At 33.9% G+C, this 25,706-nt stretch overlaps 14 non-coding genes across 14 annotated transcripts; all 14 read right to left on the reverse strand.

Annotated features, from left to right (window-relative positions):
* Positions 1 to 824: 824 nt before the first annotated feature.
* Positions 825 to 943, reverse strand: LOC128018001 (5S ribosomal RNA). Its single transcript, XR_008184691.1, has one exon. It is a non-coding gene; the product is annotated as a 5S ribosomal RNA (ribosomal RNA).
* Positions 944 to 2,562: 1,619 nt separating this feature from the next.
* Positions 2,563 to 2,681, reverse strand: LOC128018002 (5S ribosomal RNA). Its single transcript, XR_008184692.1, has one exon. It is a non-coding gene; the product is annotated as a 5S ribosomal RNA (ribosomal RNA).
* A 3,668-nt stretch (positions 2,682 to 6,349) lies between these two features.
* On the reverse strand, positions 6,350 to 6,468 carry LOC128018003 (5S ribosomal RNA). The gene has a single exon (XR_008184693.1). It is a non-coding gene; the product is annotated as a 5S ribosomal RNA (ribosomal RNA).
* Positions 6,469 to 8,086: 1,618 nt separating this feature from the next.
* LOC128017851 (5S ribosomal RNA) lies at positions 8,087 to 8,205 on the reverse strand. The gene has a single exon (XR_008184550.1). It is a non-coding gene; the product is annotated as a 5S ribosomal RNA (ribosomal RNA).
* Positions 8,206 to 9,824: 1,619 nt separating this feature from the next.
* On the reverse strand, positions 9,825 to 9,943 carry LOC128017852 (5S ribosomal RNA). Its single transcript, XR_008184551.1, has one exon. It is a non-coding gene; the product is annotated as a 5S ribosomal RNA (ribosomal RNA).
* A 1,619-nt stretch (positions 9,944 to 11,562) lies between these two features.
* Positions 11,563 to 11,681, reverse strand: LOC128017853 (5S ribosomal RNA). The gene has a single exon (XR_008184552.1). It is a non-coding gene; the product is annotated as a 5S ribosomal RNA (ribosomal RNA).
* A 1,401-nt stretch (positions 11,682 to 13,082) lies between these two features.
* Positions 13,083 to 13,201, reverse strand: LOC128017854 (5S ribosomal RNA). The gene has a single exon (XR_008184553.1). It is a non-coding gene; the product is annotated as a 5S ribosomal RNA (ribosomal RNA).
* A 1,620-nt stretch (positions 13,202 to 14,821) lies between these two features.
* LOC128017855 (5S ribosomal RNA) lies at positions 14,822 to 14,940 on the reverse strand. Its single transcript, XR_008184554.1, has one exon. It is a non-coding gene; the product is annotated as a 5S ribosomal RNA (ribosomal RNA).
* Positions 14,941 to 16,558: 1,618 nt separating this feature from the next.
* Positions 16,559 to 16,677, reverse strand: LOC128017858 (5S ribosomal RNA). Its single transcript, XR_008184556.1, has one exon. It is a non-coding gene; the product is annotated as a 5S ribosomal RNA (ribosomal RNA).
* Positions 16,678 to 18,295: 1,618 nt separating this feature from the next.
* Positions 18,296 to 18,414, reverse strand: LOC128017859 (5S ribosomal RNA). Its single transcript, XR_008184557.1, has one exon. It is a non-coding gene; the product is annotated as a 5S ribosomal RNA (ribosomal RNA).
* A 1,403-nt stretch (positions 18,415 to 19,817) lies between these two features.
* On the reverse strand, positions 19,818 to 19,936 carry LOC128017910 (5S ribosomal RNA). Its single transcript, XR_008184606.1, has one exon. It is a non-coding gene; the product is annotated as a 5S ribosomal RNA (ribosomal RNA).
* A 1,400-nt stretch (positions 19,937 to 21,336) lies between these two features.
* On the reverse strand, positions 21,337 to 21,455 carry LOC128017860 (5S ribosomal RNA). Its single transcript, XR_008184558.1, has one exon. It is a non-coding gene; the product is annotated as a 5S ribosomal RNA (ribosomal RNA).
* Positions 21,456 to 23,075: 1,620 nt separating this feature from the next.
* On the reverse strand, positions 23,076 to 23,194 carry LOC128017927 (5S ribosomal RNA). Its single transcript, XR_008184622.1, has one exon. It is a non-coding gene; the product is annotated as a 5S ribosomal RNA (ribosomal RNA).
* Positions 23,195 to 24,568: 1,374 nt separating this feature from the next.
* LOC128017861 (5S ribosomal RNA) lies at positions 24,569 to 24,687 on the reverse strand. The gene has a single exon (XR_008184559.1). It is a non-coding gene; the product is annotated as a 5S ribosomal RNA (ribosomal RNA).
* Positions 24,688 to 25,706: the final 1,019 nt, after the last annotated feature.

The following is a 25,706-nucleotide window of genomic DNA, read 5'->3' on the forward strand; positions in this document are numbered from 1 at the left end:
GTGATTAATTTTGAGTCCTGATAAATTAAATCAATTCTATAATTAAAACATCGATGATTTTGAATTTGAATATATAACAAAGCATGCAAACAAACGGCCTCTTTTAAGCCCTGGCTCGCACTGGGCCGACAGTGGAAATGCGGCTAGTGACTGCTAGTACTCATTACTCATCAATTTTCCTAAAAACTTTTTGCTTTCCTCCTGTTTCTTCCTTTTTTCAGCACCGCTTGGGTAGCTTCGCTTCATTTTTACTGTCAACACTCTCTCTCTGTACACAATGTCTATCACTGTCAATCACTTCTTCTTCGTCAGTTTTTTGGCGCATTACAGCCTTGTCACTTTCGCAGATGCGCAGTAAGTGAAATAATGGAATAGTCCAATGTAGTGAGGTGGGGGGGGGGCCTCCTGTCTGCGACACTAATGATTTGATGCCATTTTTCAAATGAAGTTTTAGAAATATATATTTTGCACGAAGTAAAAAAAAATAAAAATCTTTAAGCAAGTTAATGGGGCATTTTGGGGGCCCCTAGGTAGCTCGGGGCCCAAGGCAATTGCCGACCTTTGCCTAATGGTAAAGTCCGCCCCTGGTCATTTCCAAAAGAGCACGCGGCGCTCAAGAGTTTGTAATAGAGACAGAGAAAAGGCCCGTCTATCGCCTCCTGCAGGAGAAAGGAAGAATGACGAGGCTGAGCTGTCCTTTGTGACACCGCAAGCAGAAAGATGGCACAGAGAAAGAGAAAACAGACAAAAAAGAAGCAGCTAATCCGTATAAAAGTGTAAAGGAACTAGAATGATAGCTGAGCCTTGGCTGAAGGAAAAGCAAAAGCTTACAGCACCTGGTATTCCCAGGCGGTCTCCCATCCAAGTACTAACCAGGCCCGACCCTGCTTAGCTTCCGAGATCGGACGAGATCGGGCGTGCTCAGGGTGGTATGGCCGTAAGCGAGTACAACAGTCAAGAGCGACCTATTTAAAGAAGACACACAGGCAGGCCAAAGAGAAACAGATCCTTTTCCACTCAAAGTTTTTTCCAAGTCTTTTAAAAGTCTTCTCTCTTTTTTAATATGAGCTAAATTAAGGGAAAGAAATAAGTAACAATAAAAAATATGCATTTTAATAAATAAATACATTCACAAAAGATAAATGTCGCGCGGTGACGCACTTTGTGTGGAAGTAATGGGGGCCTGTTTCTCAACTTTAACATCAGAAATGTCTTCTGGTTGAAATTGAATTAAATAAAAGTAAACAAATACTGCGCTTACTTTAAATTGAATGTAATTTGGGGGGAATTTGGTCATTTTAAAACAGAAATTTCAAACCTGGTTAAATTAAATTAAACCAAAATGTTTAAAATAATTAATATCAATAAATACAATCAATATTGCGTTGAGGCACTTTGAGTGGAAGTAAATGTCATCTGGTTAAAATAAAACCAAAACAATTAAAATAAAATTAAATAAAATATTGTGGTGATGCACTTTGAGTGCAGGTAATTTGGGGTGAATTTAGTGATTTTAAAACAGAAATTTCAAACCTGGTTAAATTAAATTAAACCAAAATGTTTAAATTAATTAATAAAATTAATAGCAATAAATACAATCAATACTGCGTTGAGGCACTTTGAGTGGAAGTAAATGTCATCTGGTTAAAATGAAACCAAATCTATTGAAATGAAATAAAATTAAATAATATAAAATTAAATAAAATATTGTGGTGATGCACTTTGAGTGCAGGTAATTTGGGGATGAATTTAGTGATTTTAAAACAGAAATTTCAAACCTGGTTAAATTAAATTAAACCAAAATGTTTAAATTAATTAATAAAATTAATATCAATAAATACAATCAATATTGCGTTGAGGCACTTTGAGTGGAAGTAAAAGTCATCTTGTTAAAATAAAACCAAACCTATTAAAATAAAATAAAATAAAATATTGTGGTGATGCACTTTGAGTGCAGGTAATTTGGGGTGAATTTAGTGATTTTAAAACAGAAAGGGCATGCCTATATTTTCCTACAATGAAACAATATTTGCTGATGAGTTTAATGAATTTTTTTTTTTTTTTTTGAGATGATAAAAAACTCTTGTCCTGTTCCAAGTAATGAAAAAGTACCAAAAAAGCTGAAATATGTCATTTGTTTAATTGCAAATAATTTGATCCCACACCAACATCAGTGAAAAAATGAACATGAGAATGTGTTTTTTGTTAATTTATTTGAAAATGAACTTTAAATCTAAGAGGGTGCATCTCCTGTGTAGTTTACCACTAAGGGGTTCGGATGACAATCAAATTTGGGAAGCTCCGTCTCAAACTGAAGAGAGGGGTGTCATTTCCAAAAGAGCACGCGGCACTCAAGAGTTTGTAATAGAGACAGAGAAAAGGCCCGTCTATCGCCTCCTGCAGGAGAAAGGAAGAATGACGAGGCTGAGCTGTCCTTTGTGACACCGCAAGCAGAAAGATGGCACAGAGAAAGAGAAAACAGACAAAAAAGAAGCAGCTAATCCGTATAAAAGTGTAAAGGAACTAGAATGATAGCTGAGCCTTGGCTGAAGGAAAAGCAAAAGCTTACAGCACCTGGTATTCCCAGGCGGTCTCCCATCCAAGTACTAACCAGGCCCGACCCTGCTTAGCTTCCGAGATCGGACGAGATCGGGCGTGCTCAGGGTGGTATGGCCGTAAGCAAGTACAACAGTCAAGAGCGACCTATTTAAAGAAGACACACAGGCAGGCCAAAGAGAAACAGATCCTTTTCCACTCAAAGTTTTTTCCAAGTCTTTTAAAAGTCTTCTCTCTTTTTTAATATGAGCTAAATTAAGGGAAAGAAATAAGTAACAATAAAAAATATGCATTTTAATAAATAAATACATTCACAAAAGATAAATGTCGCGCGGTGACGCACTTTGTGTGGAAGTAATGGGGGCCTGTTTCTCAACTTTAACATCAGAAATGTCTTCTGGTTGAAATTGAATTAAATAAAAGTAAACAAACACTGCGCTTACTTTAAATTGAATGTAATTTGGGGGGAATTTGGTCATTTTAAAACAGAAATTTCAAACCTGGTTAAATTAAATTAAACCAAAATGTTTAAAATAATTAATATCAATAAATACAATCAATATTGCGTTGAGGCACTTTGAGTGGAAGTAAATGTCATCTGGTTAAAATAAAACCAAAACAATTAAAATAAAATTAAATAAAATATTGTGGTGATGCACTTTGAGTGCAGGTAATTTGGGGTGAATTTAGTGATTTTAAAACAGAAATTTCAAACCTGGTTAAATTAAATTAAACCAAAATGTTTAAATTAATTAATAAAATTAATAGCAATAAATACAATCAATACTGCGTTGAGGCACTTTGAGTGGAAGTAAATGTCATCTGGTTAAAATGAAACCAAATCTATTGAAATGAAATAAAATTAAATAATATAAAATTAAATAAAATATTGTGGTGATGCACTTTGAGTGCAGGTAATTTGGGGATGAATTTAGTGATTTTAAAACAGAAATTTCAAACCTGGTTAAATTAAATTAAACCAAAATGTTTAAATTAATTAATAAAATTAATATCAATAAATACAATCAATATTGCGTTGAGGCACTTTGAGTGGAAGTAAAAGTCATCTTGTTAAAATAAAACCAAACCTATTAAAATAAAATAAAATAAAATATTGTGGTGATGCACTTTGAGTGCAGGTAATTTGGGGTGAATTTAGTGATTTTAAAACAGAAAGGGCATGCCTATATTTTCCTACAATGAAACAATATTTGCTGATGAGTTTAATGAATTTTTTTTTTTTTTTTGAGATGATAAAAAACTCTTGTCCTGTTCCAAGTAATGAAAAAGTACCAAAAAAGCTGAAATATGTCATTTGTTTAATTGCAAATAATTTGATCCCACACCAACATCAGTGAAAAAATGAACATGAGAATGTGTTTTTTGTTAATTTATTTGAAAATGAACTTTAAATCTAAGAGGGTGCATCTCCTGTGTAGTTTACCACTAAGGGGTTCGGATGACAATCAAATTTGGGAAGCTCCGTCTCAAACTGAAGAGAGGGGTGTCATTTCCAGGGGCGGATTTAGACATTTTGGGGCCCAAGGCAAACACAGACATGGGGCCCTCTACATCTCGTTTCCCTCCTTTTGTCAATCCTTATTTAAAAAAAAAGCCCTACTTGTTACTTCTCTTCAGCAGTCTTCACACAGCAATGATGTATAGACATCTGGAGTTGTATCTGTAAGAAAAAAAAGAAGAAAAATAAAAAGGATAAATTCTATCCTTGCTCTGAACAGGGCCTCTCTGCACTATTAAGCAGCGTTCTTTGTCAGTGAGATGTTTTGGCCAGAGTGCTTGGTCATCTTCAAGTTCAAGTGTAACAAATTGGTCAGAATAGCCGTGTTTCCACTATCGAGCTAAGACCGGGCGTGCTAGTGCGTGCCAGGGCCAGTCGCGTTTCCACTGTCACTTCCGGGGCTTGATCGTGCCTCGCCGGGGCTTCCTCGGGGCCAACGGCCAGGGTTTTTTGGCCCTACGAAAACCTTGGGCCAAAGCGGGCCAGCTGGGGCTAGAGGAGGGGTTATGAACAAAGGCGGAGTTTCTCCGTGTCTAGAGAGCGTCAGCGCGGATCATTTCAGAAAGATAACAGCTTAAACACCAGCATTAAAGACGTTTTAAAATAAGTTGAGCTCAAAACTCACCCTTAGTTAGCAGCAAGTGTTTGAAATAACTTGATCCGATGTGGATTATAATCACTAAACAAGGCAGAAATATTTATAAGCGATGTAAAAGACTATGTACGCTAAACATTAACGTTACACAGTAAACATGTTAAATATTACCGCTTGGAGAAATCAGACGTCAGCTTCTTATTCTCTATCACAATTGTGTATTTATTAAGTAACATTTTATCTGTCGTCTCTTTTCAAGAGTTTAGCTCCACGTTGCATATCATCAAAATATAATAATGATTTTTGTTCGGGAGCTTTTATAAAAATAGCGAGTCTGCGCCGAGGATCATTTCAGAAAGATAACAGCTTTAACACCAGCATTAAACACTTTTTTTAAAAATAAGTTGAGCTCAAAACTCTCTTTCAGTCAGCAGCGAGTGTTTGAAATAACTTGGTCCAATGTGGATAATCACCATACAAGGCAGAAATATGTATAAGCGATGAAAAAGATATGCACGCTAAACATGTTACCATAGTAAACATGGTAAAATATGACCGCTTGAAGAAATCAGACGTCAGCTTCTTATTCTCTATCACAATAGTGTATTAAGTAACTTATATTATCTTTCACAAGCCTCGTCTCGAGAGTTTATCTCATGTTGCCTATCATAAAAGAATATAGCCTAATAATGTTTTTTGTTCGGGAGCTTTTATAACAATAGAGATATTATCATTCATTATAAACATGAGGGCTATACTGTGGCTAATAAACATAAACAGACTCGACTGAATAAGCAGGCTATTTTTATAAGCGTTAAAAATAAATAAATAAAATAGAAATAAGTGTATTTATGTGTGATTAATTTTGAGTCCTGATAAATTAAATCAATTCTATAATTAAAACATCGATGATTTTGAATTTGAATATATAACAAAGCATGCAAACAAACGGCCTCTTTTAAGCCCTGGCTCGCACTGGGCCGACAGTGGAAATGCGGCTAGTGACTGCTAGTACTCATTACTCATCAATTTTCCTAAAAACTTTTTGCTTTCCTCCTGTTTCTTCCTTTTTTCAGCACCGCTTGGGTAGCTTCGCTTCATTTTTACTGTCAACACTCTCTCTCTGTACACAATGTCTATCACTGTCAATCACTTCTTCTTCGTCAGTTTTTTGGCGCATTACAGCCTTGTCACTTTCGCAGATGCGCAGTAAGTGAAATAATGGAATAGTCCAATGTAGTGAGGTGGGGGGGGGGCCTCCTGTCTGCGACACTAATGATTTGATGCCATTTTTCAAATGAAGTTTTAGAAATATATATTTTGCACGAAGTAAAAAAAAATAAAAATCTTTAAGCAAGTTAATGGGGCATTTTGGGGGCCCCTAGGTAGCTCGGGGCCCAAGGCAATTGCCGACCTTTGCCTAATGGTAAAGTCCGCCCCTGGTCATTTCCAAAAGAGCACGCGGCGCTCAAGAGTTTGTAATAGAGACAGAGAAAAGGCCCGTCTATCGCCTCCTGCAGGAGAAAGGAAGAATGACGAGGCTGAGCTGTCCTTTGTGACACCGCAAGCAGAAAGATGGCACAGAGAAAGAGAAAACAGACAAAAAAGAAGCAGCTAATCCGTATAAAAGTGTAAAGGAACTAGAATGATAGCTGAGCCTTGGCTGAAGGAAAAGCAAAAGCTTACAGCACCTGGTATTCCCAGGCGGTCTCCCATCCAAGTACTAACCAGGCCCGACCCTGCTTAGCTTCCGAGATCGGACGAGATCGGGCGTGCTCAGGGTGGTATGGCCGTAAGCGAGTACAACAGTCAAGAGCGACCTATTTAAAGAAGACACACAGGCAGGCCAAAGAGAAACAGATCCTTTTCCACTCAAAGTTTTTTCCAAGTCTTTTAAAAGTCTTCTCTCTTTTTTAATATGAGCTAAATTAAGGGAAAGAAATAAGTAACAATAAAAAATATGCATTTTAATAAATAAATACATTCACAAAAGATAAATGTCGCGCGGTGACGCACTTTGTGTGGAAGTAATGGGGGCCTGTTTCTCAACTTTAACATCAGAAATGTCTTCTGGTTGAAATTGAATTAAATAAAAGTAAACAAATACTGCGCTTACTTTAAATTGAATGTAATTTGGGGGGAATTTGGTCATTTTAAAACAGAAATTTCAAACCTGGTTAAATTAAATTAAACCAAAATGTTTAAAATAATTAATATCAATAAATACAATCAATATTGCGTTGAGGCACTTTGAGTGGAAGTAAATGTCATCTGGTTAAAATAAAACCAAAACAATTAAAATAAAATTAAATAAAATATTGTGGTGATGCACTTTGAGTGCAGGTAATTTGGGGTGAATTTAGTGATTTTAAAACAGAAATTTCAAACCTGGTTAAATTAAATTAAACCAAAATGTTTAAATTAATTAATAAAATTAATAGCAATAAATACAATCAATACTGCGTTGAGGCACTTTGAGTGGAAGTAAATGTCATCTGGTTAAAATGAAACCAAATCTATTGAAATGAAATAAAATTAAATAATATAAAATTAAATAAAATATTGTGGTGATGCACTTTGAGTGCAGGTAATTTGGGGATGAATTTAGTGATTTTAAAACAGAAATTTCAAACCTGGTTAAATTAAATTAAACCAAAATGTTTAAATTAATTAATAAAATTAATATCAATAAATACAATCAATATTGCGTTGAGGCACTTTGAGTGGAAGTAAAAGTCATCTTGTTAAAATAAAACCAAACCTATTAAAATAAAATAAAATAAAATATTGTGGTGATGCACTTTGAGTGCAGGTAATTTGGGGTGAATTTAGTGATTTTAAAACAGAAAGGGCATGCCTATATTTTCCTACAATGAAACAATATTTGCTGATGAGTTTAATGAATTTTTTTTTTTTTTTTGAGATGATAAAAAACTCTTGTCCTGTTCCAAGTAATGAAAAAGTACCAAAAAAGCTGAAATATGTCATTTGTTTAATTGCAAATAATTTGATCCCACACCAACATCAGTGAAAAAATGAACATGAGAATGTGTTTTTTGTTAATTTATTTGAAAATGAACTTTAAATCTAAGAGGGTGCATCTCCTGTGTAGTTTACCACTAAGGGGTTCGGATGACAATCAAATTTGGGAAGCTCCGTCTCAAACTGAAGAGAGGGGTGTCATTTCCAAAAGAGCACGCGGCGCTCAAGAGTTTGTAATAGAGACAGAGAAAAGGCCCGTCTATCGCCTCCTGCAGGAGAAAGGAAGAATGACGAGGCTGAGCTGTCCTTTGTGACACCGCAAGCAGAAAGATGGCACAGAGAAAGAGAAAACAGACAAAAAAGAAGCAGCTAATCCGTATAAAAGTGTAAAGGAACTAGAATGATAGCTGAGCCTTGGCTGAAGGAAAAGCAAAAGCTTACAGCACCTGGTATTCCCAGGCGGTCTCCCATCCAAGTACTAACCAGGCCCGACCCTGCTTAGCTTCCGAGATCGGACGAGATCGGGCGTGCTCAGGGTGGTATGGCCGTAAGCGAGTACAACAGTCAAGAGCGACCTATTTAAAGAAGACACACAGGCAGGCCAAAGAGAAACAGATCCTTTTCCACTCAAAGTTTTTTCCAAGTCTTTTAAAAGTCTTCTCTCTTTTTTAATATGAGCTAAATTAAGGGAAAGAAATAAGTAACAATAAAAAATATGCATTTTAATAAATAAATACATTCACAAAAGATAAATGTCGCGCGGTGACGCACTTTGTGTGGAAGTAATGGGGGCCTGTTTCTCAACTTTAACATCAGAAATGTCTTCTGGTTGAAATTGAATTAAATAAAAGTAAACAAATACTGCGCTTACTTTAAATTGAATGTAATTTGGGGGGAATTTGGTCATTTTAAAACAGAAATTTCAAACCTGGTTAAATTAAATTAAACCAAAATGTTTAAAATAATTAATATCAATAAATACAATCAATATTGCGTTGAGGCACTTTGAGTGGAAGTAAATGTCATCTGGTTAAAATAAAACCAAAACAATTAAAATAAAATTAAATAAAATATTGTGGTGATGCACTTTGAGTGCAGGTAATTTGTGGTGAATTTAGTGATTTTAAAACAGAAATTTCAAACCTGGTTAAATTAAATTAAACCAAAATGTTTAAATTAATTAATAAAATTAATAGCAATAAATACAATCAATACTGCGTTGAGGCACTTTGAGTGGAAGTAAATGTCATCTGGTTAAAATGAAACCAAATCTATTGAAATGAAATAAAATTAAATAATATAAAATTAAATAAAATATTGTGGTGATGCACTTTGAGTGCAGGTAATTTGGGGATGAATTTAGTGATTTTAAAACAGAAATTTCAAACCTGGTTAAATTAAATTAAACCAAAATGTTTAAATTAATTAATAAAATTAATATCAATAAATACAATCAATATTGCGTTGAGGCACTTTGAGTGGAAGTAAAAGTCATCTTGTTAAAATAAAACCAAACCTATTAAAATAAAATAAAATAAAATATTGTGGTGATGCACTTTGAGTGCAGGTAATTTGGGGTGAATTTAGTGATTTTAAAACAGAAAGGGCATGCCTATATTTTCCTACAATGAAACAATATTTGCTGATGAGTTTAATGAATTTTTTTTTTTTTTTTTGAGATGATAAAAAACTCTTGTCCTGTTCCAAGTAATGAAAAAGTACCAAAAAAGCTGAAATATGTCATTTGTTTAATTGCAAATAATTTGATCCCACACCAACATCAGTGAAAAAATGAACATGAGAATGTGTTTTTTGTTAATTTATTTGAAAATGAACTTTAAATCTAAGAGGGTGCATCTCCTGTGTAGTTTACCACTAAGGGGTTCGGATGACAATCAAATTTGGGAAGCTCCGTCTCAAACTGAAGAGAGGGGTGTCATTTCCAAAAGAGCACGCGGCACTCAAGAGTTTGTAATAGAGACAGAGAAAAGGCCCGTCTATCGCCTCCTGCAGGAGAAAGGAAGAATGACGAGGCTGAGCTGTCCTTTGTGACACCGCAAGCAGAAAGATGGCACAGAGAAAGAGAAAACAGACAAAAAAGAAGCAGCTAATCCGTATAAAAGTGTAAAGGAACTAGAATGATAGCTGAGCCTTGGCTGAAGGAAAAGCAAAAGCTTACAGCACCTGGTATTCCCAGGCGGTCTCCCATCCAAGTACTAACCAGGCCCGACCCTGCTTAGCTTCCGAGATCGGACGAGATCGGGCGTGCTCAGGGTGGTATGGCCGTAAGCAAGTACAACAGTCAAGAGCGACCTATTTAAAGAAGACACACAGGCAGGCCAAAGAGAAACAGATCCTTTTCCACTCAAAGTTTTTTCCAAGTCTTTTAAAAGTCTTCTCTCTTTTTTAATATGAGCTAAATTAAGGGAAAGAAATAAGTAACAATAAAAAATATGCATTTTAATAAATAAATACATTCACAAAAGATAAATGTCGCGCGGTGACGCACTTTGTGTGGAAGTAATGGGGGCCTGTTTCTCAACTTTAACATCAGAAATGTCTTCTGGTTGAAATTGAATTAAATAAAAGTAAACAAATACTGCGCTTACTTTAAATTGAATGTAATTTGGGGGGAATTTGGTCATTTTAAAACAGAAATTTCAAACCTGGTTAAATTAAATTAAACCAAAATGTTTAAAATAATTAATATCAATAAATACAATCAATATTGCGTTGAGGCACTTTGAGTGGAAGTAAATGTCATCTGGTTAAAATAAAACCAAAACAATTAAAATAAAATTAAATAAAATATTGTGGTGATGCACTTTGAGTGCAGGTAATTTGGGGTGAATTTAGTGATTTTAAAACAGAAATTTCAAACCTGGTTAAATTAAATTAAACCAAAATGTTTAAATTAATTAATAAAATTAATAGCAATAAATACAATCAATACTGCGTTGAGGCACTTTGAGTGGAAGTAAATGTCATCTGGTTAAAATGAAACCAAATCTATTGAAATGAAATAAAATTAAATAATATAAAATTAAATAAAATATTGTGGTGATGCACTTTGAGTGCAGGTAATTTGGGGATGAATTTAGTGATTTTAAAACAGAAATTTCAAACCTGGTTAAATTAAATTAAACCAAAATGTTTAAATTAATTAATAAAATTAATATCAATAAATACAATCAATATTGCGTTGAGGCACTTTGAGTGGAAGTAAAAGTCATCTTGTTAAAATAAAACCAAACCTATTAAAATAAAATAAAATAAAATATTGTGGTGATGCACTTTGAGTGCAGGTAATTTGGGGTGAATTTAGTGATTTTAAAACAGAAAGGGCATGCCTATATTTTCCTACAATGAAACAATATTTGCTGATGAGTTTAATGAATTTTTTTTTTTTTTTTTGAGATGATAAAAAACTCTTGTCCTGTTCCAAGTAATGAAAAAGTACCAAAAAAGCTGAAATATGTCATTTGTTTAATTGCAAATAATTTGATCCCACACCAACATCAGTGAAAAAATGAACATGAGAATGTGTTTTTTGTTAATTTATTTGAAAATGAACTTTAAATCTAAGAGGGTGCATCTCCTGTGTAGTTTACCACTAAGGGGTTCGGATGACAATCAAATTTGGGAAGCTCCGTCTCAAACTGAAGAGAGGGGTGTCATTTCCAAAAGAGCACGCGGCACTCAAGAGTTTGTAATAGAGACAGAGAAAAGGCCCGTCTATCGCCTCCTGCAGGAGAAAGGAAGAATGACGAGGCTGAGCTGTCCTTTGTGACACCGCAAGCAGAAAGATGGCACAGAGAAAGAGAAAACAGACAAAAAAGAAGCAGCTAATCCGTATAAAAGTGTAAAGGAACTAGAATGATAGCTGAGCCTTGGCTGAAGGAAAAGCAAAAGCTTACAGCACCTGGTATTCCCAGGCGGTCTCCCATCCAAGTACTAACCAGGCCCGACCCTGCTTAGCTTCCGAGATCGGACGAGATCGGGCGTGCTCAGGGTGGTATGGCCGTAAGCAAGTACAACAGTCAAGAGCGACCTATTTAAAGAAGACACACAGGCAGGCCAAAGAGAAACAGATCCTTTTCCACTCAAAGTTTTTTCCAAGTCTTTTAAAAGTCTTCTCTCTTTTTTAATATGAGCTAAATTAAGGGAAAGAAATAAGTAACAATAAAAAATATGCATTTTAATAAATAAATACATTCACAAAAGATAAATGTCGCGCGGTGACGCACTTTGTGTGGAAGTAATGGGGGCCTGTTTCTCAACTTTAACATCAGAAATGTCTTCTGGTTGAAATTGAATTAAATAAAAGTAAACAAATACTGCGCTTACTTTAAATTGAATGTAATTTGGGGGGAATTTGGTCATTTTAAAACAGAAATTTCAAACCTGGTTAAATTAAATTAAACCAAAATGTTTAAATTAATTAATAAAATTAATAGCAATAAATACAATCAATACTGCGTTGAGGCACTTTGAGTGGAAGTAAATGTCATCTGGTTAAAATGAAACCAAATCTATTGAAATGAAATAAAATTAAATAATATAAAATAAAATAAAATATTGTGGTGATGCACTTTGAGTGCAGGTAATTTGGGGTGAATTTAGTGATTTTAAAACAGGAATTTCAAACCTGGTTAAATTAAATTAAACCAAAATGTTTAAATTAATTAATAAAATTAATATCAATAAATACAATCAATATTACGTTGAGGCACTTTGAGTGGAAGTAAATGTCATCTGGTTAAAATAAAACCAAACCTATTAAAATAAAATAAAATAAAATATTGTGGTGATGCACTTTGAGTGCAGGTAATTTGGGGTGAATTTAGTGATTTTAAAACAGAAAGGGCATGCCTATATGTTCCTACAATGAAACAATATTTGCTGATGAGTTTGATTTTTTTTTTTTTTTTTTTGAGATGATAAAAAACTCTTGTCCTGTTCCAAGTAATGAAAAAGTACCAAAAAAGCTGAAATATGTCATTTGTTTAATTGCAAATAATTTGATCCCACACCAACATCAGTGAAAAAATGAACATGAGAATGTGTTTTTTGTTAATTTATTTGAAAATGAACTTTAAATCTAAGAGGGTGCATCTCCTGTGTAGTTTACCACTAAGGGGTTCGGATGACAATCAAATTTGGGAAGCTCCGTCTCAAACTGAAGAGAGGGGTGTCATTTCCAAAAGAGCACGCGGCGCTCAAGAGTTTGTAATAGAGACAGAGAAAAGGCCCGTCTATCGCCTCCTGCAGGAGAAAGGAAGAATGACGAGGCTGAGCTGTCCTTTGTGACACCGCAAGCAGAAAGATGGCACAGAGAAAGAGAAAACAGACAAAAAAGAAGCAGCTAATCCGTATAAAAGTGTGAAGGAACTAGAATGATAGCTGAGCCTTGGCTGAAAGAAAAGCAAAAGCTTACAGCACCTGGTATTCCCAGGCGGTCTCCCATCCAAGTACTAACCAGGCCCGACCCTGCTTAGCTTCCGAGATCGGACGAGATCGGGCGTGCTCAGGGTGGTATGGCCGTAAGCGAGTACAACAGTCAAGAGCGACCTATTTAAAGAAGACACACAGGCAGGCCAAAGAGAAACAGATCCTTTTCCACTCAAAGTTTTTTCCAAGTCTTTTAAAAGTCTTCTCTCTTTTTTAATATGAGCTAAATTAAGGGAAAGAAATAAGTAACAATAAAAAATATGCATTTTAATAAATAAATACATTCACAAAAGATAAATGTCGCGCGGTGACGCACTTTGTGTGGAAGTAATGGGGGCCTGTTTCTCAACTTTAACATCAGAAATGTCTTCTGGTTGAAATTGAATTAAATAAAAGTAAACAAACACTGCGCTTACTTTAAATTGACTGTAATTTGGGGGGAATTTGGTCATTTTAAAACAGAAATTTCAAACCTGGTTAAATTAAATTAAACCAAAATGTTTAAAATAATTAATATCAATAAATACAATCAATATTGCGTTGAGGCACTTTGAGTGGAAGTAAATGTCATCTGGTTAAAATAAAACCAAAACAATTAAAATAAAATTAAATAAAATATTGTGGTGATGCACTTTGAGTGCAGGTAATTTGGGGTGAATTTAGTGATTTTAAAACAGAAATTTCAAACCTGGTTAAATTAAATTAAACCAAAATGTTTAAATTAATTAATAAAATTAATAGCAATAAATACAATCAATACTGCGTTGAGGCACTTTGAGTGGAAGTAAATGTCATCTGGTTAAAATGAAACCAAATCTATTGAAATGAAATAAAATTAAATAATATAAAATTAAATAAAATATTGTGGTGATGCACTTTGAGTGCAGGTAATTTGGGGATGAATTTAGTGATTTTAAAACAGAAATTTCAAACCTGGTTAAATTAAATTAAACCAAAATGTTTAAATTAATTAATAAAATTAATATCAATAAATACAATCAATATTGCGTTGAGGCACTTTGAGTGGAAGTAAAAGTCATCTTGTTAAAATAAAACCAAACCTATTAAAATAAAATAAAATAAAATATTGTGGTGATGCACTTTGAGTGCAGGTAATTTGGGGTGAATTTAGTGATTTTAAAACAGAAAGGGCATGCCTATATGTTCCTACAATGAAACAATATTTGCTGATGAGTTTAATGAATTTTTTTTTTTTTTTTTTGAGATGATAAAAAACTCTTGTCCTGTTCCAAGTAATGAAAAAGTACCAAAAAAGCTGAAATATGTCATTTGTTTAATTGCAAATAATTTGATCCCACACCAACATCAGTGAAAAAATGAACATGAGAATGTGTTTTTTGTTAATTTATTTGAAAATGAACTTTAAATCTAAGAGGGTGCATCTCCTGTGTAGTTTACCACTAAGGGGTTCGGATGACAATCAAATTTGGGAAGCTCCGTCTCAAACTGAAGAGAGGGGTGTCATTTCCAAAAGAGCACGCGGCGCTCAAGAGTTTGTAATAGAGACAGAGAAAAGGCCCGTCTATCGCCTCCTGCAGGAGAAAGGAAGAATGACGAGGCTGAGCTGTCCTTTGTGACACCGCAAGCAGAAAGATGGCACAGAGAAAGAGAAAACAGACCAAAAAGAAGCAGCTAATCCGTATAAAAGTGTAAAGGAACTAGAATGATAGCTGAGCCTTGGCTGAAGGAAAAGCAAAAGCTTACAGCACCTGGTATTCCCAGGCGGTCTCCCATCCAAGTACTAACCAGGCCCGACCCTGCTTAGCTTCCGAGATCGGACGAGATCGGGCGTGCTCAGGGTGGTATGGCCGTAAGCGAGTACAACAGTCAAGAGCGACCTATTTAAAGAAGACACACAGGCAGGCCAAAGAGAAACAGATCCTTTTCCACTCAAAGTTTTTTCCAAGTCTTTTAAAAGTCTTCTCTCTTTTTTAATATGAGCTAAATTAAGGGAAAGAAATAAGTAACAATAAAAAATATGCATTTTAATAAATAAATACATTCACAAAAGATAAATGTCGCGCGGTGACGCACTTTGTGTGGAAGTAATGGGGGCCTGTTTCTCAACTTTAACATCAGAAATGTCTTCTGGTTGAAATTGAATTAAATAAAAGTAAACAAATACTGCGCTTACTTTAAATTGAATGTAATTTGGGGGGAATTTGGTCATTTTAAAACAGAAATTTCAAACCTGGTTAAATTAAATTAAACCAAAATGTTTAAAATAATTAATATCAATAAATACAATCAATATTGCGTTGAGGCACTTTGAGTGGAAGTAAATGTCATCTGGTTAAAATAAAACCAAAACAATTAAAATAAAATTAAATAAAATATTGTGGTGATGCACTTTGAGTGCAGGTAATTTGGGGTGAATTTAGTGATTTTAAAACAGAAATTTCAAACCTGGTTAAATTAAATTAAACCAAAATGTTTAAATTAATTAATAAAATTAATAGCAATAAATACAATCAATACTGCGTTGAGGCACTTTGAGTGGAAGTAAATGTCATCTGGTTAAAATGAAACCAAATCTATTGAAATGAAATAAAATTAAATAATATAAAATAAAATAAAATATTGTGGTGATGCACTTTGAGTGCAGGTAATTTGGGGTGAATTTAGTGATTTTAAAACAGAAATTTCAAACCTGGTTAAATTAAATTAAACCAAAATGTTTAAATTAATTAATAAAATTAATATCAATAAATACAATCAATATTGCGTTGAGGCACTTTGAGTGGAAGTAAAAGTCATCTTGTTAAAATAAAACCAAACCTATTAAAATAAAATAAAATAAAATATTGTGGTGATGCACTTTGAGTGCAGGTAATTTGGGGTGAATTTAGTGATTTTAAAACAGAAAGGGCATGCCTATATTTTCCTACAATGAAACAATATTTGCTGATGAGTTTAATGAATTTTTTTTTTTTTTTTGAGATGATAAAAAACTCTTGTCCTGTTCCAAGTAATGAAAAAGTACCAAAAAAGCTGAAATATGTCATTTGTTTAATTGCAAATAATTTGATCCCACACCAACATCAGTGAAAAAATGAACATGAGAATGTGTTTTTTGTTAATTTATTTGAAAATGAACTTTAAATCTAAGAGGGTGCATCTCCTGTGTAGTTTACCACTAAGGGGTTCGGATGACAATCAAATTTGGGAAGCTCCGTCTCAAACTGAAGAGAGGGGTGTCATTTCCAAAAGAGCACGCGGCGCTCAAGAGTTTGTAATAGAGACAGAGAAAAGGCCCGTCTATCGCCTCCTGCAGGAGAAAGGAAGAATGACGAGGCTGAGCTGTCCTTTGTGACACCTGCAAGCAGAAAGATGGCACAGAGAAAGAGAAAACAGACAAAAAAGAAGCAGCTAATCCGTATAAAAGTGTAAAGGAACTAGAATGATAGCTGAGCCTTGGCTGAAAGAAAAGCAAAAGCTTACAGCACCTGGTATTCCCAGGCGGTCTCCCATCCAAGTACTAACCAGGCCCGACCCTGCTTAGCTTCCGAGATCGGACGAGATCGGGCGTGCTCAGGGTGGTATGGCCGTAAGCGAGTACAACAGTCAAGAGCGACCTATTTAAAGAAGACACACAAGCAGGCCAAAGAGAAACAGATCCTTTTCCACTCAAAGTTTTTTCCAAGTCTTTTAAAAGTCTTCTCTCTTTTTTAATATGAGCTAAATTAAGGGAAAGAAATAAGTAACAATAAAAAATATGCATTTTAATAAATAAATACATTCACAAAAGATAAATGTCGCGCGGTGACGCACTTTGTGTGGAAGTAATGGGGGCCTGTTTCTCAACTTTAACATCAGAAATGTCTTCTGGTTGAAATTGAATTAAATAAAAGTAAACAAACACTGCGCTTACTTTAAATTGAATGTAATTTGGGGGGAATTTGGTCATTTTAAAACAGAAATTTCAAACCTGGTTAAATTAAATTAAACCAAAATGTTTAAAATAATTAATATCAATAAATACAATCAATATTGCGGTGAGGCACTTTGAGTGGAAGTAAATGTCATCTGGTTAAAATAAAACCAAAACAATTAAAATAAAATTAAATAAAATATTGTGGTGATGCACTTTGAGTGCAGGTAATTTGGGGTGAATTTAGTGATTTTAAAACAGAAATTTCAAACCTGGTTAAATTAAATTAAACCAAAATGTTTAAATTAATTAATAAAATTAATAGCAATAAATACAATCAATACTGCGTTGAGGCACTTTGAGTGGAAGTAAATGTCATCTGGTTAAAATGAAACCAAATCTATTGAAATGAAATAAAATTAAATAATATAAAATTAAATAAAATATTGTGGTGATGCACTTTGAGTGCAGGTAATTTGGGGATGAATTTAGTGATTTTAAAACAGAAATTTCAAACCTGGTTAAATTAAATTAAACCAAAATGTTTAAATTAATTAATAAAATTAATATCAATAAATACAATCAATATTGCGTTGAGGCACTTTGAGTGGAAGTAAAAGTCATCTTGTTAAAATAAAACCAAACCTATTAAAATAAAATAAAATAAAATATTGTGGTGATGCACTTTGAGTGCAGGTAATTTGGGGTGAATTTAGTGATTTTAAAACAGAAAGGGCATGCCTATATTTTCCTACAATGAAACAATATTTGCTGATGAGTTTAATGAATTTTTTTTTTTTTTTTGAGATGATAAAAAACTCTTGTCCTGTTCCAAGTAATGAAAAAGTACCAAAAAAGCTGAAATATGTCATTTGTTTAATTGCAAATAATTTGATCCCACACCAACATCAGTGAAAAAATGAACATGAGAATGTGTTTTTTGTTAATTTATTTGAAAATGAACTTTAAATCTAAGAGGGTGCATCTCCTGTGTAGTTTACCACTAAGGGGTTCGGATGACAATCAAATTTGGGAAGCTCCGTCTCAAACTGAAGAGAGGGGTGTCATTTCCAAAAGAGCACGCGGCGCTCAAGAGTTTGTAATAGAGACAGAGAAAAGGCCCGTCTATCGCCTCCTGCAGGAGAAAGGAAGAATGACGAGGCTGAGCTGTCCTTTGTGACACCGCAAGCAGAAAGATGGCACAGAGAAAGAGAAAACAGACAAAAAAGAAGCAGCTAATCCGTATAAAAGTGTAAAGGAACTAGAATGATAGCTGAGCCTTGGCTGAAGGAAAAGCAAAAGCTTACAGCACCTGGTATTCCCAGGCGGTCTCCCATCCAAGTACTAACCAGGCCCGACCCTGCTTAGCTTCCGAGATCGGACGAGATCGGGCGTGCTCAGGGTGGTATGGCCGTAAGCGAGTACAACAGTCAAGAGCGACCTATTTAAAGAAGACACACAGGCAGGCCAAAGAGAAACAGATCCTTTTCCACTCAAAGTTTTTTCCAAGTCTTTTAAAAGTCTTCTCTCTTTTTTAATATGAGCTAAATTAAGGGAAAGAAATAAGTAACAATAAAAAATATGCATTTTAATAAATAAATACATTCACAAAAGATAAATGTCGCGCGGTGACGCACTTTGTGTGGAAGTAATGGGGGCCTGTTTCTCAACTTTAACATCAGAAATGTCTTCTGGTTGAAATTGAATTAAATAAAAGTAAACAAATACTGCGCTTACTTTAAATTGAATGTAATTTAGGGGGGAAATTTGTCATTTTAAAACAGAAATTTCAAACCTGGTTAAATTAAATTAAACCAAAATGTTTAAATTAATTAATAAAATTAATAGCAATAAATACAATCAATACTGCGTTGAGGCACTTTGAGTGGAAGTAAATGTCATCTGGTTAAAATGAAACCAAATCTATTGAAATAAAATAAAATTAAATAATATAAAATAAAATAAAATATTGTGGTGATGCACTTTGAGTGCAGGTAATTTGGGGTGAATTTAGTGATTTTAAAACAGAAATTTCAAACCTGGTTAAATTAAATTAAACCAAAATGTTTAAATTAATTAATAAAATTAATATCAATAAATACAATCAATATTGCGTTGAGGCACTTTGAGTGGAAGTAAAAGTCATCTTGTTAAAATAAAACCAAACCTATTAAAATAAAATAAAATAAAATATTGTGGTGATGCACTTTGAGTGCAGGTAATTTGGGGTGAATTTAGTGATTTTAAAACAGAAAGGGCATGCCTATATTTTCCTACAATGAAACAATATTTGCTGATGAGTTTAATGAATTTTTTTTTTTTTTTTGAGATGATAAAAAACTCTTGTCCTGTTCCAAGTAATGAAAAAGTACCAAAAAAGCTGAAATATGTCATTTGTTTAATTGCAAATAATTTGATCCCACACCAACATCAGTGAAAAAATGAACATGAGAATGTGTTTTTTGTTAATTTATTTGAAAATGAACTTTAAATCTAAGAGGGTGCATCTCCTGTGTAGTTTACCACTAAGGGGTTCGGATGACAATCAAATTTGGGAAGCTCCGTCTCAAACTGAAGAGAGGGGTGTCATTTCCAAAAGAGCACGCGGCGCTCAAGAGTTTGTAATAGAGACAGAGAAAAGGCCCGTCTATCGCCTCCTGCAGGAGAAAGGAAGAATGACGAGGCTGAGCTGTCCTTTGTGACACCGCAAGCAGAAAGATGGCACAGAGAAAGAGAAAACAGACAAAAAAGAAGCAGCTAATCCGTATAAAAGTGTAAAGGAACTAGAATGATAGCTGAGCCTTGGCTGAAAGAAAAGCAAAAGCTTACAGCACCTGGTATTCCCAGGCGGTTTCCCATCCAAGTACTAACCAGGCCCGACCCTGCTTAGCTTCCGAGATCGGACGAGATCGGGCGTGCTCAGGGTGGTATGGCCGTAAGCGAGTACAACAGTCAAGAGCGACCTATTTAAAGAAGACACACAAGCAGGCCAAAGAGAAACAGATCCTTTTCCACTCAAAGTTTTTTCCAAGTCTTTTAAAAGTCTTCTCTCTTTTTTAATATGAGCTAAATTAAGGGAAAGAAATAAGTAACAATAAAAAATATGCATTTTAATAAATAAATACATTCACAAAAGATAAATGTCGCGCGGTGACGCACTTTGTGTGGAAGTAATGGGGGCCTGTTTCTCAACTTTAACATCAGAAATGTCTTCTGGTTGAAATTGAATTAAATAAAAGTAAACAAACACTGCGCTTACTTTAAATTGAATGTAATTTGGGGGGAATTTGGTCATTTTAAAACAGAAATTTCAAACCTGGTTAAATTAAATTAAACCAAAATGTTTAAATTAATTAATAAAATTAATAGCAATAAATACAATCAATACTGCGTTGAGGCACTTTGAGTGGAAGTAAATGTCATCTGGTTAAAATGAAACCAAATCTATTGAAATAAAATAAAATTAAATAATATAAAATAAAATAAAATATTGTGGTGATGCACTTTGAGTGCAGGTAATTTGGGGTGAATTTAGTGATTTTAAAACAGGAATTTCAAACCTGGTTAAATTAAATTAAACCAAAATGTTTAAATTAATTAATAAAATTAATATCAATAAATACAATCAATATTACGTTGAGGCACTTTGAGTGGAAGTAAATGTCATCTGGTTAAAATAAAACCAAACCTATTAAAATAAAATAAAATAAAATATTGTGGTGATGCACTTTGAGTGCAGGTAATTTGGGGTGAATTTAGTGATTTTAAAACAGAAAGGGCATGCCTATATGTTCCTACAATGAAACAATATTTGCTGATGAGTTTGATTTTTTTTTTTTTTTTTTGAGATGATAAAAAACTCTTGTCCTGTTCCAAGTAATGAAAAAGTACCAAAAAAGCTGAAATATGTCATTTGTTTAATTGCAAATAATTTGATCCCACACCAACATCAGTGAAAAAATGAACATGAGAATGTGTTTTTTGTTAATTTATTTGAAAATGAACTTTAAATCTAAGAGGGTGCATCTCCTGTGTAGTTTACCACTAAGGGGTTCGGATGACAATCAAATTTGGGAAGCTCCATCTCAAACTGAAGAGAGGGGTGTCATTTCCAAAAGAGCACGCGGCGCTCAAGAGTTTGTAATAGAGACAGAGAAAAGGCCCGTCTATCGCCTCCTGCAGGAGAAAGGAAGAATGACGAGGCTGAGCTGTCCTTTGTGACACCGCAAGCAGAAAGATGGCACAGAGAAAGAGAAAACAGACAAAAAAGAAGCAGCTAATCCGTATAAAAGTGTGAAGGAACTAGAATGATAGCTGAGCCTTGGCTGAAAGAAAAGCAAAAGCTTACAGCACCTGGTATTCCCAGGCGGTCTCCCATCCAAGTACTAACCAGGCCCGACCCTGCTTAGCTTCCGAGATCGGACGAGATCGGGCGTGCTCAGGGTGGTATGGCCGTAAGCGAGTACAACAGTCAAGAGCGACCTATTTAAAGAAGACACACAGGCAGGCCAAAGAGAAACAGATCCTTTTCCACTCAAAGTTTTTTCCAAGTCTTTTAAAAGTCTTCTCTCTTTTTTAATATGAGCTAAATTAAGGGAAAGAAATAAGTAACAATAAAAAATATGCATTTTAATAAATAAATACATTCACAAAAGATAAATGTCGCGCGGTGACGCACTTTGTGTGGAAGTAATGGGGGCCTGTTTCTCAACTTTAACATCAGAAATGTCTTCTGGTTGAAATTGAATTAAATAAAAGTAAACAAACACTGCGCTTACTTTAAATTGAATGTAATTTGGGGGGAATTTGGTCATTTTAAAACAGAAATTTCAAACCTGGTTAAATTAAATTAAACCAAAATGTTTAAAATAATTAATATCAATAAATACAATCAATATTGCGGTGAGGCACTTTGAGTGGAAGTAAATGTCATCTGGTTAAAATAAAACCAAAACAATTAAAATAAAATTAAATAAAATATTGTGGTGATGCACTTTGAGTGCAGGTAATTTGGGGTGAATTTAGTGATTTTAAAACAGAAATTTCAAACCTGGTTAAATTAAATTAAACCAAAATGTTTAAATTAATTAATAAAATTAATAGCAATAAATACAATCAATACTGCGTTGAGGCACTTTGAGTGGAAGTAAATGTCATCTGGTTAAAATGAAACCAAATCTATTGAAATGAAATAAAATTAAATAATATAAAATTAAATAAAATATTGTGGTGATGCACTTTGAGTGCAGGTAATTTGGGGATGAATTTAGTGATTTTAAAACAGAAATTTCAAACCTGGTTAAATTAAATTAAACCAAAATGTTTAAATTAATTAATAAAATTAATATCAATAAATACAATCAATATTGCGTTGAGGCACTTTGAGTGGAAGTAAAAGTCATCTTGTTAAAATAAAACCAAACCTATTAAAATAAAATAAAATAAAATATTGTGGTGATGCACTTTGAGTGCAGGTAATTTGGGGTGAATTTAGTGATTTTAAAACAGAAAGGGCATGCCTATATTTTCCTACAATGAAACAATATTTGCTGATGAGTTTAATGAATTTTTTTTTTTTTTTTTTGAGATGATAAAAAACTCTTGTCCTGTTCCAAGTAATGAAAAAGTACCAAAAAAGCTGAAATATGTCATTTGTTTAATTGCAAATAATTTGATCCCACACCAACATCAGTGAAAAAATGAACATGAGAATGTGTTTTTTGTTAATTTATTTGAAAATGAACTTTAAATCTAAGAGGGTGCATCTCCTGTGTAGTTTACCACTAAGGGGTTCGGATGACAATCAAATTTGGGAAGCTCCGTCTCAAACTGAAGAGAGGGGTGTCATTTCCAAAAGAGCACGCGGCGCTCAAGAGTTTGTAATAGAGACAGAGAAAAGGCCCGTCTATCGCCTCCTGCAGGAGAAAGGAAGAATGACGAGGCTGAGCTGTCCTTTGTGACACAGCAAGCAGAAAGATGGCACAGAGAAAGAGAAAACAGACAAAAAAGAAGCAGCTAATCCGTATAAAAGTGTAAAGGAACTAGAATGATAGCTGAGCCTTGGCTGAAGGAAAAGCAAAAGCTTACAGCACCTGGTATTCCCAGGCGGTCTCCCATCCAAGTACTAACCAGGCCCGACCCTGCTTAGCTTCCGAGATCGGACGAGATCGGGCGTGCTCAGGGTGGTATGGCGGTAAGCGAGTACAACAGTCAAGAGCGACCTATTTAAAGAAGACACACAGGCAGGCCAAAGAGAAACAGATCCTTTTCCACTCAAAGTTTTTTCCAAGTCTTTTAAAAGTCTTCTCTCTTTTTTAATATGAGCTAAATTAAGGGAAAGAAATAAGTAACAATAAAAAATATGCATTTTAATAAATAAATACATTCACAAAAGATAAATGTCGCGCGGTGACGCACTTTGTGTGGAAGTAATGGGGGCCTGTTTCTCAACTTTAACATCAGAAATGTCTTCTGGTTGAAATTGAATTAAATAAAAGTAAACAAATACTGCGCTTACTTTAAATTGAATGTAATTTGGGGGGAATTTGGTCATTTTAAAACAGAAATTTCAAACCTGGTTAAATTAAATTAAACCAAAATGTTTAAAATAATTAATATCAATAAATACAATCAATATTGCGTTGAGGCACTTTGAGTGGAAGTAAATGTCATCTGGTTAAAATAAAACCAAAACAATTAAAATAAAATTAAATAAAATATTGTGGTGATGCACTTTGAGTGCAGGTAATTTGGGGATGAATTTAGTGATTTTAAAACAGAAATTTCAAACCTGGTTAAATTAAATTAAACCAAAATGTTTAAATTAATTAATAAAATTAATAGCAATAAATACAATCAATATTGCGTTGAGGCACTTTGAGTGGAAGTAAAAGTCATCTTGTTAAAATAAAACCAAACCTATTAAAATAAAATAAAATAAAATATTGTGGTGATGCACTTTGAGTGCAGGTAATTTGGGGTGAATTTAGTGATTTTAAAACAGAAAGGGCATGCCTATATTTTCCTACAATGAAACAATATTTGCTGATGAGTTTAATGAATTTTTTTTTTTTTTTTGAGATGATAAAAAACTCTTGTCCTGTTCCAAGTAATGAAAAAGTACCAAAAAAGCTGAAATATGTCATTTGTTTAATTGCAAATAATTTGATCCCACACCAACATCAGTGAAAAAATGAACATGAGAATGTGTTTTTTGTTAATTTATTTGAAAATGAACTTTAAATCTAAGAGGGTGCATCTCCTGTGTAGTTTACCACTAAGGGGTTCGGATGACAATCAAATTTGGGAAGCTCCGTCTCAAACTGAAGAGAGGGGTGTCATTTCCAAAAGAGCACGCGGCGCTCAAGAGTTTGTAATAGAGACAGAGAAAAGGCCCGTCTATCGCCTCCTGCAGGAGAAAGGAAGAATGACGAGGCTGAGCTGTCCTTTGTGACACCGCAAGCAGAAAGATGGCACAGAGAAAGAGAAAACAGACAAAAAAGAAGCAGCTAATCCGTATAAAAGTGTAAAGGAACTAGAATGATAGCTGAGCCTTGGCTGAAGGAAAAGCAAAAGCTTACAGCACCTGGTATTCCCAGGCGGTCTCCCATCCAAGTACTAACCAGGCCCGACCCTGCTTAGCTTCCGAGATCGGACGAGATCGGGCGTGCTCAGGGTGGTATGGCCGTAAGCGAGTACAACAGTCAAGAGCGACCTATTTAAAGAAGACACACAGGCAGGCCAAAGAGAAACAGATCCTTTTCCACTCAAAGTTTTTTCCAAGTCTTTTAAAAGTCTTCTCTCTTTTTTAATATGAGCTAAATTAAGGGAAAGAAATAAGTAACAATAAAAAATATGCATTTTAATAAATAAATACATTCACAAAAGATAAATGTCGCGCGGTGACGCACTTTGTGTGGAAGTAATGGGGGCCTGTTTCTCAACTTTAACATCAGAAATGTCTTCTGGTTGAAATTGAATTAAATAAAAGTAAACAAATACTGCGCTTACTTTAAATTGAATGTAATTTGGGGGGAATTTGGTCATTTTAAAACAGAAATTTCAAACCTGGTTAAATTAAATTAAACCAAAATGTTTAAAATAATTAATATCAATAAATACAATCAATATTGCGTTGAGGCACTTTGAGTGGAAGTAAATGTCATCTGGTTAAAATAAAACCAAAACAATTAAAATAAAATTAAATAAAATATTGTGGTGATGCACTTTGAGTGCAGGTAATTTGGGGTGAATTTAGTGATTTTAAAACAGAAATTTCAAACCTGGTTAAATTAAATTAAACCAAAATGTTTAAATTAATTAATAAAATTAATAGCAATAAATACAATCAATACTGCGTTGAGGCACTTTGAGTGGAAGTAAATGTCATCTGGTTAAAATGAAACCAAATCTATTGAAATGAAATAAAATTAAATAATATAAAATTAAATAAAATATTGTGGTGATGCACTTTGAGTGCAGGTAATTTGGGGATGAATTTAGTGATTTTAAAACAGAAATTTCAAACCTGGTTAAATTAAATTAAACCAAAATGTTTAAATTAATTAATAAAATTAATATCAATAAATACAATCAATATTGCGTTGAGGCACTTTGAGTGGAAGTAAAAGTCATCTTGTTAAAATAAAACCAAACCTATTAAAATAAAATAAAATAAAATATTGTGGTGATGCACTTTGAGTGCAGGTAAT

The sequence above is a fragment of the Carassius gibelio genome, chromosome A7 (assembly GCF_023724105.1).
Source record: "Carassius gibelio isolate Cgi1373 ecotype wild population from Czech Republic chromosome A7, carGib1.2-hapl.c, whole genome shotgun sequence".
Classification (NCBI taxonomy): domain Eukaryota; kingdom Metazoa; phylum Chordata; class Actinopteri; order Cypriniformes; family Cyprinidae; genus Carassius; species Carassius gibelio.